Below are 16,724 nucleotides of genomic sequence, written 5' to 3'. Positions count from 1 at the left end.
ATGTCAAATTTACTGACATTTTTTCAAAAACCCCAGTTTTTTCCTGATATCTGTCTTTTTTTTCTGATCTTTCAGCATTTTCCTGACTTTGTGGCAACCCTGTATAAAATACACAAAAACACTAATACATAATTATTTAAGAGCATAGGATAGTCCAACATTTTTTTTTACAAAAATTACCATTAGACCTATAAGAAATAATTGAGCTATACTATAAGAGATACTTTTCACATAATAAAAAGTTATTTTTTTAATTTTGAGATACTGTCAGTAAAAAGTTTCCAATACAAACGTATGGAGGAATTGCCAATCTTCTCAAATTTGTTTTTATTCACCAAAAATATATCTTCTCTTTCATTTTTTGGTTTAATAATCTCAAACTTCTGGAAATGTTCCTTGCATATAGAAAATAAAAGAATTTTATAATCAAAAAAAATAAAAAAATAAAATAAATATAAAGTTTTTACTCAAAATATATAAAAAACCTACCAATAGTAAAGTTTATCAGTTAGTTAAAATTAAACTGATTAAGTTTTAGAAATATTGTTTAAAAACTGTAGGAGAAAATAGAATTTTACAGGGTTCCCACTAAAATTTCAAAAAAAAATTATAGGGAAATCTATAAATTATAGCATACTTATAGAAAAAAAATTATAGGGAAGTTATAAAAAAAAAATTGCTTAATAGTGTTAGAGAACAACTATATTAAGTTACTGTTCATACTTGTCTTAAACTTAATTTTAATATCAATTTATATATTAATATAACTATACTTATATCATCAAAGTTATTAACTTTACATTTATTTTAGAATAGAGTTAGATGTTTCACAGTCTATATGTCCATATTATATAGCTCATAGCATATAATGAGAACTTTATGCTATAGACAGTATTAAACTAAGTGCAGGAGTAGTATTCTAGTAGATCAATATTATATTTATGAAAGAAGAGACATTTGTAAGGCCTAATTTATTTTATATAAAAAAAACTTGAGTTTTTTTAGTTCTAAATAACAATATAGTAAATAAGTACATAAAAAAGTATTAAAAACAATAATTTATAAATAATACTTTGACCACTACAATAATCTTTTAATTATGCATCACCTGATACAACCTTTAACTATGTTATAAATTAAAATACAAATAAACTACTTAAAAAAATATGTTGAGTAAACAAAGTTTCTAAACTGTTAAACAATGTTTAATTAACAAATGTAATGAATTATGTAATATTGTCATTTTAATGTTTTTCTATTGTTATCAACTGTTTTTATAACTTCTTAAACTTATATTATTAAAGAAAAATGTATAATAAAATAAGGTTAACCTTTTGAGGCAAAAACAGTCAGCATTAGTAAGTTAAGCATTAAGCATGTTACATCAATAAACAGTTTTAATGAAATTTTTTTTTTTTCTCACAAAATCATACAAAATGTGATGCTTAAATTTTTAAATGTACTTTATGTTTTGCACTCTAAAAATAAATGCATATAATTCTAAAATACAAATAAAATTATAACAATAAAAAACATTAATGGTTTTATTATTACAAAAATTTCAATAACCAAGCAAAAAACTTAATTTATAGGATTTTCACATATCTTCAATTTTATTTTGGCATTTATAGGGATTTTTCAATATATTGCATATTTATAGGAATTTTTAAGAAAGTAGGAACCCTGATTCTAATGAAAAGTCTTTTTTTGCCTTTTTACTTTGGTCCTTCCATAAGGAACCTATTAAGCTTTCCGAATTTGTACTCTCATACATCAAAATCTAATTTGAATTTTACAAAACTGTAAAAAGCAAATGCTAGCTTAGTTGAAAATCTTTAACCTAAGATCAAAGTGTAAAAATAGTGCCTTGCCCTCCATATGCCATTAATATACTTTAAAACAATACTTATGTATAACATTTAAAAAAACATAATTCTTCTCTTTTCAAAACTACTCACTTACTCATTGACATAACTAAAAACATTCTAAAAGACATAATTCAAAGATTTAATAGTTTCTACCAAAATCCACTCAATTTTTTTTTTCACTATCACGGCTAACCCTCAATCAGTAAGAGTTCTCTAATCTGATTGGGTGGATGATTTTGAAGCAGGTGGACTGTGAAAGTGTCCCAATTTTTGTGTAAAGCTCTTTATTTTACAGCTTTGATATGATTTTCTTCAAAATAGCTCTATTGAAATGCTTCAATAACTACAAAAGTTTAACATTTTGTATTCAAAATGATGTAAATATTAAAAAGCATAAGAGTCTAGAAGGAGTGTAAATTGTGCTAAATAAAGTAAACAAGCTAGACGCTACAGTACAAAAAGAACGATCAAGTTTAAAAAAACATAAAAGAATAAACATGCTAACAAAAAAAGTTTAAACGAACACCCTAGTTTTTACTTATATTTAGATTTAGAATGGTAGTCTTAATAAATGATCAGATTGCTAATTTATTAAATAAGTTTTTAACTTCAATGTAGTAAAACTTTGATTAACAAATTAAGTAGAAGCTGTTTTAGTGAATAAAAAACTATAATTAAACAAAATAAATTAAAAAATAACTATGAATAAGAATAAACTATAAAAAACAATAACATACGAATGTATTAGTAGTCTAGACAAAATTAAAAAGTATATGTTTTTTTTGCGTACATGTTTATATATTAAAGTTCTTATTGTTTGTGAAATTTATTCAAATTCTAAAATAAAATGTTTGTAGCAAATTTAAAGAAAACTAAAAGGTGATTTTAATAAAACAACTTGGTATCGATTTTTATAAATGGTGCGCAGGAAAGGTCTTTCTGCACACCAATCCATCGACCTTAGTTGTGAGCCTCACATATTATTCTTTTTCTTTTTTAAAAATTGTTAAGTTAGAGATTGAAAATGTGTTTTTTTCTGGTTGCTTATAGACTTATATTTAAGACAAACTTTGTATGAAGTTTGAAAAGTTGAATTTTTGGTAAATATCTTAGTTTATGATTATAAAGTACTAACTGTTTCAAAAGAACAGACTTTGGAGTATATTCTTACAAGAAAAAAATAAACAGAATGGATCTATTCTGATACAATGTGATATATATGTTTTTTTAATTCTACCTGTTGCTACACTATTGCACGTTTTAGTTTTTATCTTAAATTTTTATAATCTAAGTTAAATGTGTATAAGTGCATGCAAAATTCTTTCTGGCCAATTTTCTTTAAATAACATTCAAAACAATTACCAAAATTACTTTTGGACTTTTCAATGTCACTTTGAAACCTTTGCAACTGTTTTGTTCAGCTGTTGTTTTTAATGGTGGTTGGAAAGTATTGACTAAAACAATAGATTTTACTTATTTTGCACAGTGTTAGACCAGTTTTGACCTGAAGTAATGTTTTTTTTCGCAAATGTTTAGATAAAAATGGTTTGTTAACTGCGCTCGCAAACCATATAAAGGCAAATAAAAACATTGTCAGTGAAGTGAATTTTAGCTTTAAAACATATTTAACTGAAGAAAAAATAAAATTAAGTGTTATAAAACAAAATTTTACAAGTACGCTTATGTTTTACTTGTGAGTAAACTGCGCTGCCTATTTTGTTTTGTAAAATGAGATATTTTTTTCTATAACTTTATTAAAAACAGGGTTTTTAAAATACGAGGAGATTTTTGCTTTTAGTATCGCATGCAAAGTTCTCTTTTCAGTAAATCTGTTCTCTGTAAAAAGCAGCCGAATAGAAGTTCATAAATAATGAACAATACGAAAACTACCTCGATTTATATTGTTAAGTACAAAATAAAATATGTTTGTATCAGACATTAAATATTGGTCTAATTAGTATTTAACTGATTAATTTAAAGCCAACTATAGTAAAACATCGTAAAGTTTTTGTGTTTTACACTGTATTTGTTTTAAAACAATAATTAATAATAATTCAAATTAAAAGCATAACAAGTAATTTTCGTTGAATAAGTATTTTTGCGCTAGCTATGCAGTTAGTTTTTTATATGTTTTATAATTTGTTGTATATTGTTAAACTGATTTAAAAAATTATATTATCTACTCATTAATAAAAAATAAAATATTAACAATAAAGACAAAAATACAAATAAAAAAGCTCACAAGTGGTTATAAAGAACATCATTTATGCATTAAATAACTTAAGAACTTTTTATAAATTTGTTTTTAACTACTTAAAAACACAATAAGATAATTTATTAGTTACTGGTTTGTAATAGGAAATTTTACAGCAGTTTAGCTTTACAGAGTTTAAGTGGTTCAATTGTTTAAAATTTTTAACAATAGTAGCAATTAAGTTCTCAGACCAAGATTTTTTGCTACAAGAATATTTAGCTCCATTTTATTTTATTTATAAGTCTTTCTAAAGGCATAGTTTAACTTTTTTTTTATAAAGTCTAAATGCTCAAACTTAAAAGTATTAATGTTTATAGAAATTAAGTCTATATATTTCTAAACAACGAAAATTTGTTTAGTCAAATTTTAGCTTTTATTTTTTGTAAGTAATCAGCTTGTAAAAAGGTTATAAATTAATTCAATTATTTCAAAAAAAATATTTTACTTTTTAAATTTGCTCAAATTTGTCGTTGTTGATAACATTTTGAAAAAAATATTGTTATAAGCATTTAAACAATAAATCGCACAACAAGTTTTACTGTTTTTGAGTTTGAATACTGTGTCATTGTTTAAAAGCTAACAATAAAATTTGATTTTTGTTTTACATAGCGTATAAGCTTAATAAAAGCCAGTACCAATAAGCCTTTAAGATAGACAAATATAAATATGTTTTTCATTCGTTTTATTTAAATAACTTATTTTAAAATGTACACACGTTTCAGAAAACTGTAATGAAGTTATTTGTTCATCTGGTATTATTTATGATATTCATTTTAAAAACGTGCAATACAGCTCCATTTGATCAAGGCTTTCATGAAAGTTTCCATACAACATTAAATACCAGTGATGAAATTTTGGAAAAAAGTTCAAATAAATCTATTAGAAATAAATACAAAAACAACGAAGTTAACAGCAGGTATCCAATGCAATATATAAAATCTTAAGACTAACTATAATTGGCAAAAAAATAAAAATTTAAAAAAGCAATAAATATAAAACAAATAGTTGAACAGAAAATAAGTATAATAACTTTGTATTAAAATAAAACAACAAATGTACTTACAAATTTTTCCTAACAATACATAAGTTAAAAATATATACTATTGGTTTATTTTAAATTATATTTTTGAATTAAGTTGATTAAAGTTTAATTTTCTTTACTATAAATTTAACGTTATAAACTTGTTTGTAAAGTTACACAACAGCGACATTTTGAACAAAAATAAGTACCGTGTTGAACTTAAATGATCAAAAATAAAGCTTCAAGATTTTTGCATTTGTTAAATCTGTCAGATTAAACAAACTAACTTTTAAAGTATTAATCTCATTTAATTACTTAAAATTTATCTAGACAACTTTGCTTAAAAAAAAACAAATCAAAGTTTAGAGAATTTAAAAAGGCTAAAAAGTAAATTAAAACTTGCTTTATAAAGCCATTTTGTTAAAAAAATGTTACAGGATTGATTTTCAAATCAAAAACACAATGCTCGTAAATAATAATTTGTATTGGTTTTCAATTTGCTATTTTTATAATTGACATATTTCGTACTAACAGGCGAAAAAGGTGGTCATTTGGCTGGAATCCATTCGACTGGAATTCCGGTGAAAAAAAAGAAACGACCAAAGTTGGTACAAATGATGAGTACAAGGAAACCAGCATTGAAAATATGGATGATATTGATGATGACACATTTATTGATGATACAATCGATATTTATAAAGACACAAGTATAGAAAATACAATTGATACTTATGATTATACAGACTTTGAAAACACCGCTGGTGAATATTATTACACAAATACTGAAAACACAACTGATGAATATGATTATGAAAGTAGTGAAAACACAACTAATACTTATGATTATGCGAATATTAAAAATATAACTGAGAAACATAATTATAAAAATACTGAAAATACAACTGATAAATATGACTTTACAAATACTGAAAATACGACATATATATATGATTATACAAATACTAAAAATAAAACTTATAGATATGATTACACAAATACTGAAAACACAACTGATGAATATGATAACATAAATACTAAAAACACAACTGACAAATATGATCATACAAATATCGAAAATATAACTCATAAACATGATTATTTGAATACTGAAAATACAACTGATTCTTATAATTATACAACTAATAAAAATACAACTGACAAATATGATTATTTGAATACTAAAAATACAACTTATAAATATTATTATACAACTACTGAAAATACAACTGAGAATTATGATTATACAATTATTGAAAATATAACTGACAAACATGATTATACAAATACTAAAAATACAACTTATGAATATGATTACACAAATACTAAAAATACAACTGAAAAATACGATTATTTAAATACTGAACATACAACTGACAAATATAATCATACAAATATTAAAAATATAACTCATAAAAATGATTATTTGAATACTGAAAATACAACTAATTCTTATAATTATACAACTAATAAAAATACAACTGATACTTATGATTATAAAAATACTAAAAATACAACTTACAAGTATTATTATACAACTACTGAAAATACAACTGAGAATTATGATTATACAATTATTGAAAATATAACTGACAAATATGATCATACAAATATTGAAAATATAACTGACAAACATGATTATACAAATACTAACAATAAAACTGAAATACATGATTACAATAATAGTAGAAGTACAACTGAAATCTATGATAAACGAAACATTAAAGGTACCACTTGTAGTTCATCTTTCAACAAAAGTTTAAATACTAACAGCACAACTGCAAGCTTTTCTACAAGTAAAATCACGAGTTCAATCAAAACAAATTTAAACTCAACTGAAGGTGAAAGTTTGGATAATGAAGTTATAACTCTAAGCACTCTAACAAATCAAAATCATTTTGCAGCAATAATTTCTTCAGCTACAGAAACGAATAATGTCAGTACTCCAAGTCAAAGTCAATCAACAGAAGAGGACGTAGATACAGATATTCCGACTACAAAAGATAATCTAAATGTTGAAAGTTATATTCTTAAAGAGACTAAAGAAGAAAGTTTAGCTAAAGTTAGGACTACTATAAGCCCTATTAAAGAAAAAAGACTAAGTAGTAAAACTGATTTTACAAAAATCGGTAGTTTAACAACCAACAGCAACACGATTACAAATCCGAATTCTATAATTAAACAAAGCACAACATCAATAAGTTCAGTACATGATGTAAGTAACACAACAGCAATAAACCCAAAAAATGTTTTTACTAAAAACACTATTCTGACAAGTGATGAATTTTCATCTAAGAATACTAAAGAAAAAGTACATTCTACTACAATCAAAAATACAACTTCCAAAATGGGAGAAATTGAATTATTAACTATAAAAAAAGATTCTTATAGATCTATAAATGCAACTGATCGTCAACATTTTTCATCAAGAAGTGAAAAAAATGCAACTGTCAGAAATACTGATGATAACTTTAATAGTTCAGCTACATAATATACAACTTCAAATCCATATAGTTCTGAAAAAGCAATTGTCGTAGGTGACATCTCTAGTGTTAATAATGGTAAGTATACAACTCAAAAGCATGTTGCAGCAATAAATTTGACTAGTATCAAAAATGGAAGTTCAACGAAAGCTTATTATGTTTTGAGTACAAACTATGTCACTACTGCCAACTTTGTAAGTACAACAACAGTTCCTAAAATATACGCTAGTAGCACTATTCATGATACAAATAAAACTCATGAAGTTGAAACATTACCGTTTAGTAATTTTAGTTACAACTCTACATCGAATCAAAGTAAAACAACTAAAACCTCAAAAGCTTATCTTAATAGAACAATAGATTTATTATTGAAAAATAGCAATGTTAAAAGTGTAAATAGTTCTACATCTACGATTAAATCTACATTAAAACCAGTCAAAGATCACACTGAAAGCTCAAATGATTTCAGTTCCACTGATTTTGAGGGAAAAGATACTTATTCTACAGTAATACATAGTACAAAAAGAAATGCAAAAAGTTTTAACTTTGAAAAACAAACCGAAAAGTTAAAAATTGACGAATCAAAAAGTATTGAATCAATTACTGGTACATCATCGTTAGATACGAAAGTTGTTTTTGCTAAGAACAGCAATAGAACAAAAGAAAAAGCAACAGTTAACCCTACCTTCACTGAAAGCTCAACTTTGAATAAGGGAGGGAGCGAACTACTTACTACAAAAACCGATGCTTATAGATCTATAAATGCAACTGATAGTCAACATTTTTCTTCAAGAAGTGAAAAAAATACAACTGTCAGAAATACTGATGATAACTTTGATAGTTCAGCTACAGAATATACAACTACTGCAAATCCTTATAGTTCTGAAAAAGCGATTGTTGTAGGTAACATATCTAATGTTAAAAATAGTAGTTATACAACAAAACAGTATGCTACAAAGATAAATTTGACCAGTACCAAGAATATTAACTCAATGAAAGCTGATGATATTTTTAGTTTTAAAGATGTCATCTCTAATGTTGACAACGATAAGTATAAAACTCGAAAGTATACTAAAGCAGAAAGTTTGACAAGCCATGAAGTTACAACCGAAACAAAAGCTAAAAATGCTTTAAGTAATAAATATATGACTTCTGAAAACTTTACTACAAATCAAAGTAAAACCACAAAAGGACCTAAAACATACTTTAGTAGTAATGACAACCCTACTGGTATAAGTTCTGCAAATAAAAATTGGCATACGAATAGTGTTACTCATAGTTCTACAAGTGAGAAACGTACAACTACTGTAAGCTCAGCACTTAATCAAATTAGTACTACGGACCTTGCTTTGAAAGATAGCAAGGGTGTTAAAAATAAAATTAGATCTACAGTTGTTAATGAACTTACACTAAAACCGGTTAGAACTCACACAGAAAACCTGACTTATTTTAGCTCTTCTGATACTGTGAGAAAAACTGTTTATTTCACTGAAGTGTTTAATACACCTATCAATGAAAAATTTAAAGTTTATAACTTTAAACAGAAAAACAAAAAGCTAAACACTGAAGAGCGAAAAAATACTGAATTAATCACTGTATCTAAATTAAGACACATAGTTTTAAAAACAGAACATAGAAATACCCAGTTAAAATCAGTAACAAAAATGCTACTAAACTTTAACCAAACAATGATTACTTATAATGATTATGTAAACAGCTTTTTAGATGAAGAAGGAAAAGTACCGGAGGGCCCACTTACGGATGAACATCTACATAAGAAAATAATCGCACTATCTGTTGTTTTTGTTATTTTCTTCCTTATACAAGTGTTGATTTTGAAAGAGTTTGTTTGGGAGCCTTGCATCGCACATGTTTAAATGTGATATAATTACTTTAAATACGTTCTTACCATTTTATATGATTATGACCACTAAATGTAACTTTAATAAATTTTTCAAATAATTTTAGTGAGATTAAATTATTTTTGGTTTCTTTTACTGTATGTAACTTTATTTCATTTTACTGTTTTAACTAATTTAGTTTAAATAAGTTGCATGAAAAATATTATTTTACGCTTTTTATTTGTTGTTGCAATGTATATAGTTTTTTAAAAAGACTGAATCTATAATGATTGTTGTAATCTTTTTAACTTATTTCAAAAATTAAATATTAAAAAACGGCAAAAGTTACTGAAAATTGTAGCAAAAAAATTAATTTTAAAGAACATCGAGAAAGTATTTTAAAATATCAAAATAAAATATTTACCTTCTACTTTGATAGTTTAAAGTTTTTTTTTTCTAACTAGATTTAAACAACAACATACTTTTTTTACATCCTTAAAGACAATCAGTAAAACAAAATTTACTGCAAATATAATTTCTTCCATAATACGTATCCGTAAAAATATTTATTATTATTTATTTTATTTAATGAACGAATACATAGTAAGTGAAAAAAGAGGAATTAAATATATTACTTAAAAAAATTCTAAAAAACAAAGTTTTTTTTTTTTTACATTTTTTAATTTTTTTGTAGATCAAAGGCCAATTTAAAGTACACAATTGATCATTTTTTTTAACTAGAAACTATAAATTTATCTTCTAATATTTATTTTAAGTAAACTCTTTTCAACTTTTCATGCTTTAACAAACATTTTTTAGGAATAATCTTTTTTTATTAGAAAGTTAAGTTCTTTCAGTCATACCTAACTTAAATATATGTAGAAAAGTAGTTCGTTAAAAATATTAAGAAACATCTGCCTAACCGTTTAATTTTGAAAAAGTATACCATAAAACTTAAAAACACTACTAAACGGGAAAAAAATGTTATAAGACAATCATTAAATAACGCCGTTGTGTACCGCAATTTAATTGAAAGCATTTAAAAACATTTCTTAAAAAGAAATCTTCATATGTTTTGATTTGCTCTGGTAGTTTTGAAATAAAAGTTTTGTTGCGCTGTTAGCGATCAGGATCCGGCGCGCTGTATCTTGCCAATTATTGGTTAAGGATAGTAGTTGGCAAACTGCGGGCTGCGGGCCAAATGTGGCCCTCAAAGCTAAAGTCTGCGGCCCATGAGGTAGTTTTCAACTTAAAACATATCTTTTTTAAAAGGGTGATAAGAAAAGTTTTGTGATAAAAGCTTACAATTAAGCTCTTTATAATTGTTCATTACTAGCGCTTTACTATTGTATTATAGTTTATTGAACAACAAAAAAAAGACGGTCAAAGAATTTGGTCCTAGGACCTGGTGCACAAAGAACTTTTCGGTTATCGAGTCGTACACCACGGATACCTTCTAACGTCTTGTCCAGGACTGATTGCTTATAAAATTGCTTATCACATTTTAGTTTTAAAGTATTATTTTGTTTTAATTAATACAAATATTTTGGAATACATGCGTTAAGTGGAACACTTTATTTGTAAAGTTCGGCTCGCCAATAAACCTTTTAGAAAGATTTGTCTGTGACTTAAAAAAAGTTGCCTACCCTTGGTTTAGAAGGAGAAGAAAGTTTGGAAAAAGTTTTTGTATTTAAGTAAAGTTTAGTTACAAAACTTGTCTTTTGTATACTTTAGGAAAAACTTTTTAAACAATCTCTTGTTCATAAAAGCACGTTTATTTTTTATATTTGAGGAAAAACAGTTGACCAAATACCTTACTTTTTTAGATACAATATTTGAAACAGAAATCTAGCCGCACTATAAAATAGTTTTAAGAAAAACTTGTTTTTAAAAGTCATTATACCACCAAAACTTTCTGCAGATAATAAAAATACAATATAGTAAACGTAATGTGAGCAAAAAAAAATAATTTATGTCATTTGTAGAAAAAATAAATTGCTCTTATACAACAACTCATCTTATCAAGAACATCAAAAAAAAACAAGGAGCAGTTAGTTGTGTTTTAGTTTTCAATCAAGTACCATTTTGTCAGGATTTTAACGAAATCAATTAAAGTGAAAATTTAACTTGGAAAGAAGGTTTATAACCGTTACGAAAAATTTCTTAAGGTGATATTCTACAACCTTCTTGTATTATCGAATATTACAAGTTATTAGTAATGTAACGAAGTCAGTTGCAAACTTTAAATCAAAAAATCCTTTAAATTTCTTTATTAGATGTACTATTTAATAAAAGAAATGCTGTATAGAAATACAGTATAGTTATAACAAAGTGTTTCTGTTCTTTAAGTACAATTTCATCATTTTATGATTTGTTATATTTTTCAAACCTAAAAGAAAACATTTTACTCTTCGTTATTAGTTTATTAAAATTATTTTGTTAGAAAAATCTTTTTATTTATACAAAAAACTACATAAGCTTATAAATACTTAAGTAGTAGAATAAATTTACCAACATATTCTAGTAAATAATTTAAACCAAATAATTGTTTTTCTAATTTCTACTACATTTCAACTTTTAAAATAATCTTAACATTTTAGCGAGAAAGAAAAGATAAAAACAGGTTAAAATATATTTTTAAAAGAAACTAAAACTTTAAATTTGTTTTTATCAAAGTACACTAAAGATTTTCAATTTAACTTATTTTTTCGTTAAGTTAAAGTACTATAATTTTTTAATATACTTTACAACTAGTAGCAAACGTTTAACAACGCATAATGTCATGGTAAAACTCACAAATGAAGTCTTTTAAAATCATGATAAGTAAAACAAGGAAAATAGAAAAAACAATAGATACGGCGATTATTTTCTTATCTAAATGTTCATCTACCACAGGTTTTTCTGTTATTTTTTTCTGTTCTTCTAAAAACTTTTTCATGAAATCATTATAAGTAATCGTTGTCAGTTTTGAGTTTGTTTTGGCTACTGTTTGGCTTTTTTGCTGGATATCGTTCTTGTTCGTTTCAGGAAAAGTTCTTGTTGGTTTAGCACCTTCGGTATCAAAAGTTTGAGAATTTTCGTCAAAGTAAGTAGCAATCGCAGGTGCTTTGTTTGATAAAGTCTTATTTGTCGAAATTTTGGCAGATGGTGGTTTAGTTTTTATTGTGTTAGCAGAGCTATTTTTGTAAGAATTCGCAGTTAACATACTATTAGTTGTATTTCCAACATCAGTAAAATATTCTTTTGATGATTCTGTATTGGTACGTTGTTTAGTTTTTATGCCATCACTAGAATTCGTAACTTTGCTTCTTTGCAGATCGTTTTCATCTGACAGATTTCTGTTAAAATAACTTCTTATTATTGATACACTTAGAGAATCTAAGATTTTTTAACAATGAGATGATAAATTTATTTCAACGAATAGTCTTTATAGTAATCCGCTATTCTATATGAATATTTAGTTTATGTTTTATCGAAAAATGCGTTTAAAAAATTTCTTATTTTCTAAAATATTAACGCTATTTTGTTTTAAATATTTAAAATGTTACTTTTTAAGCAAGAAAAGTTGCACACATTGCTTTAAATTAAAAATATTGCCTATTAACTTTAATTGGATTTATTTTCTAATTTCAGCTTATTTAAATTGTTAAGTTTCTCAAAATAATGACTTTTTTAATTTCAATTTAAAAAATGAGATAAAATTAAGAATGTAGATTGTAAAGGATGCAAGTTTTTTGATATAATATTATAATATGTTGTAACTGTTTTAAAATATAATAAATCCATTTTCTAAATAATTATTTTTTGTACTTAGACAGTTAAATTTTTTATGATAGATGAACAGTAATACCTAAAGTTTATCATATATTTTTTGAGGTAATCATAATGCTATAAAAAAGTTGATATTTTTTTATGATACTAAATTGATTATCAAGTCTTGTGTTTAACGTTTGTTCTTTTAATCACTAAAAAATGACATACAAATATAACACTTCAAGAAGTGAAAGCTATAACTTAATATACCACTTTTTTTCTAAATATACATGTTTTTAGATTTTAATAATCTGATAAATTTGTTATTTTCAACACACCCGATTGCTTTAGCTTTGTTCTTTTTCATGAATATTTCTTTGCTTTTATCTAAGTTACTTTTTCTTAAATGTCTATCGGAGTCTCCATATGTTATCGGTGTCAAGTCGCATGAGTTAAGGAGAAAGAATAAAAGTATTGCAAATAAAAAGAATGATTTCATTATTATGTGCTAAACATAAGTAAACACAGTTTTAGTTTATAAGTAATAAACTAAACTAAAAATAATAAATAATATTTTCAAATAGAATATAAAAAAACTATTATTTCGTTATAACGTGCTAAAAGGAAACCTTAAATTTAGAAACTGAAATAAATTTTTTTAAACACCGTTATTTAAATAAGTTCAAAATGAACCAAATAAAGTTTAGTTTCCATGTTTTAAGAAGAAAAATTAAAAATATAATAAAATAAAATACTAATTTCATCGTTACTTGCTAAAATAACTAAAAACAAATTTAGTTTATAACTGAGTAATCAAAGTACATTCATTTTAAATTTTATTAAAAACAACTAACTTGATTCGGATGTTTCAATGAAATATGTTTAATAATAAATTAAAATAAAACAATAATCACATTGTTACTTGCTATAAGGTAATTTTAAACGTCTAAACTGAAAAATACTTGATTTGAATTTAATTTGAACAAAAAGGGTTGAAAATAATTTAAGTGTTTAATACATTTATGAAACAAAACATTCATTATCACTAAAGTATTTATAAAAGCTGTTTACATTTGAGAATAAAGCTTTCGCTTGTTTTTAACTTTATTTTAGACAATACCAATTGAAGTCGTCTTAAATAAGTTCTTTGTTATAAAAATTGACTTAAAATTGATACTTCTTTCAGTCTAAAAAAACTATGAAAAATTAAAAATAAAAACTTTAGGCTATTTTAAAAGTTTATTTAAAAATAGTTTAAAACATATTTTAGAAAAAAAGAAGATTTTTTGGTAATTTATAAAAGTACGTCTACTAAACCCCGAAAAACTAAAACTTTTAAAATTTCTACTACTTGTAACTTTACAAAAAACTTAAGTAAGCGATTATGCTTTTTTTTTGGTTATTGAATAAATTTGTTAAAAAGTTGTTCATCTTATATTAATAAGTGCTAAAACAGTGTGGTTATTTTACATTTTTAGTTCATGAGTTAATTATCATTACAACTGAGTGATTCACTCTTATGTAGTGAAAGAATTTAAATGTAATTATATCTCAAAAATTTAAATTTTATGACAGACATGTGTTAAACATTTAAGAATTTATGTTAAAAAACTAAAACTATTATTTTATTTGCGCAAATATAGTTTTAATAAACTAGTTGTAAATTTTGATATATAAAATATAAACGTAAAATAAATGATAATTACATAACTATAATTGCTATCACTAATTAAAAGCATTGTAATCTTTACAAAGGTGATTTGCTTTAATGTTATAAGAATTAACAAACAGTTAAAGAAAAATTTAATTTCATTGTTTTAAATAACTTTAATATAATTCAAATAAATTTATAGCTAGTATGTAAAACAATAAACAACTAATTTATTTTTCTTTTCAATTTGTTAAATTTTCAATTTGTTAAAGTTTAACTGATAGAACTTGTTGTGTTCTACAACCTTTAATTTTACTTTATCCTAGAGATTACTTTAGTTTGTTACTATATACTATATTGTATATACTAAAGTTAAACTATACACTCTCATAATAAAAACCTTAAACTGAAAACAAGCTCGAAAACTATAAATAATATAATCTGTTAAACAAATTAGAATTAAAACACTTTTTAATAGTGATAAGTTAGTATAAAAAAATTACATATTACCTTTTTAGTAGTAAAGACGAAATTTATATAACAATCTCTAATGGATTTGTTAATTAAATTTGTTATGTATAACACTTTTTATTCTTTTGTTGAATTAAATGTTTCAGTAAACAAAAATATAAGTAAGCTTTTGAAAACAGTTAAACAATGTATATAAGACCAAAAACAGCTAACTACTAAAAAATGCCTGATTTGTGCAGCTATTTTTTGTTGATTTTTAAATATATGCACCGTAAAACAGAATAAAAGTTGCAATGCTTCACTAATATTCATCTTAAAATGATTTAAGCATATGATAAAATCGAAAACACTCAATGTTAGAAGTTAACGTTTAGTTTTCTTGTAATATCTATTTAGACTCAACTTAAGATTCAGCAACGTTTTATGAGGAACAACAGAAATTTACTAAAAGTAAGTTGTCTGCTACCAGAATTGAAAGAAGGCTTAAATATTTCTACTTTAAATTAATTTATAAAGAAATCATTTTGTAAAAAAAATAAAACATGTAGCGCAGTTTAATAACAAACAAAACAAAATGTTAACTGTTTGTTTACAAATAAACGTAAATTTACTCGTTATTTTTAGCTTAAAATTATGTCGCTTGCAAAAAGGTTTTAATTGGTAATATTTGATCTGTGAGCTCAATTAACCAACCCTCTTACCTGTAAATACAATAAAGCAATCAAATTTAAAAAAATACAAATCTATTAATATTTCAGAAAATATAACTACAGTTAAAGTTTATTTAAATCATATAAAATGTAGTAACCTTTTACAAAATTTGTCAAAATTGCATCAGCAAGTGGTTTTACACTTACCAAGTATAGACTTACAATTTTACATATAAGAAAAAAACGTGTGTTCAGTATTCAGAACTTTATATTTTTAGAGATTTTTCAATTTTAACTAACACAAAACAGTAAACAGGTGAAAATGAGTAATACACAAAAATGATTAAATACATTAAAAATACACTTTATAGAAATATAATTATTTTTACTTTAGTATGTTACATACAGTTTATCGATTTGAATTTATACTGAAAAACGGTACAAATTCTTTATAATAAACAGATGTACAAAAAAAAGTACAGTGTTTTTTAATTTTGTACGATATAGACTAAAATAAATTTTAATTTTTACTTTATCACTACTTATTATAAACTTCCGGAAATAAGCGTTTCCTTTTTATTTTAATCATAAAAACTCAATTTTACATCAAGTTTTATTGTATTTTAGCATAATTTTTTCTTTATTAATTAACTTTATTTTCTGTAGTTTTATTCTCTTAAGTTCTCTGTCTTTATTCACAAATATAAGCACTTTTTGTAGCTTACCTAATGTTTG

This window comes from Thalia democratica, chromosome 2, assembly GCF_965202585.1.
Source record: "Thalia democratica chromosome 2, ktThaDemo2.hap1.1, whole genome shotgun sequence".
NCBI lineage: Eukaryota > Metazoa > Chordata > Thaliacea > Salpida > Salpidae > Thalia > Thalia democratica.
Note: the sequence above shows the minus strand (reverse complement) of the source record.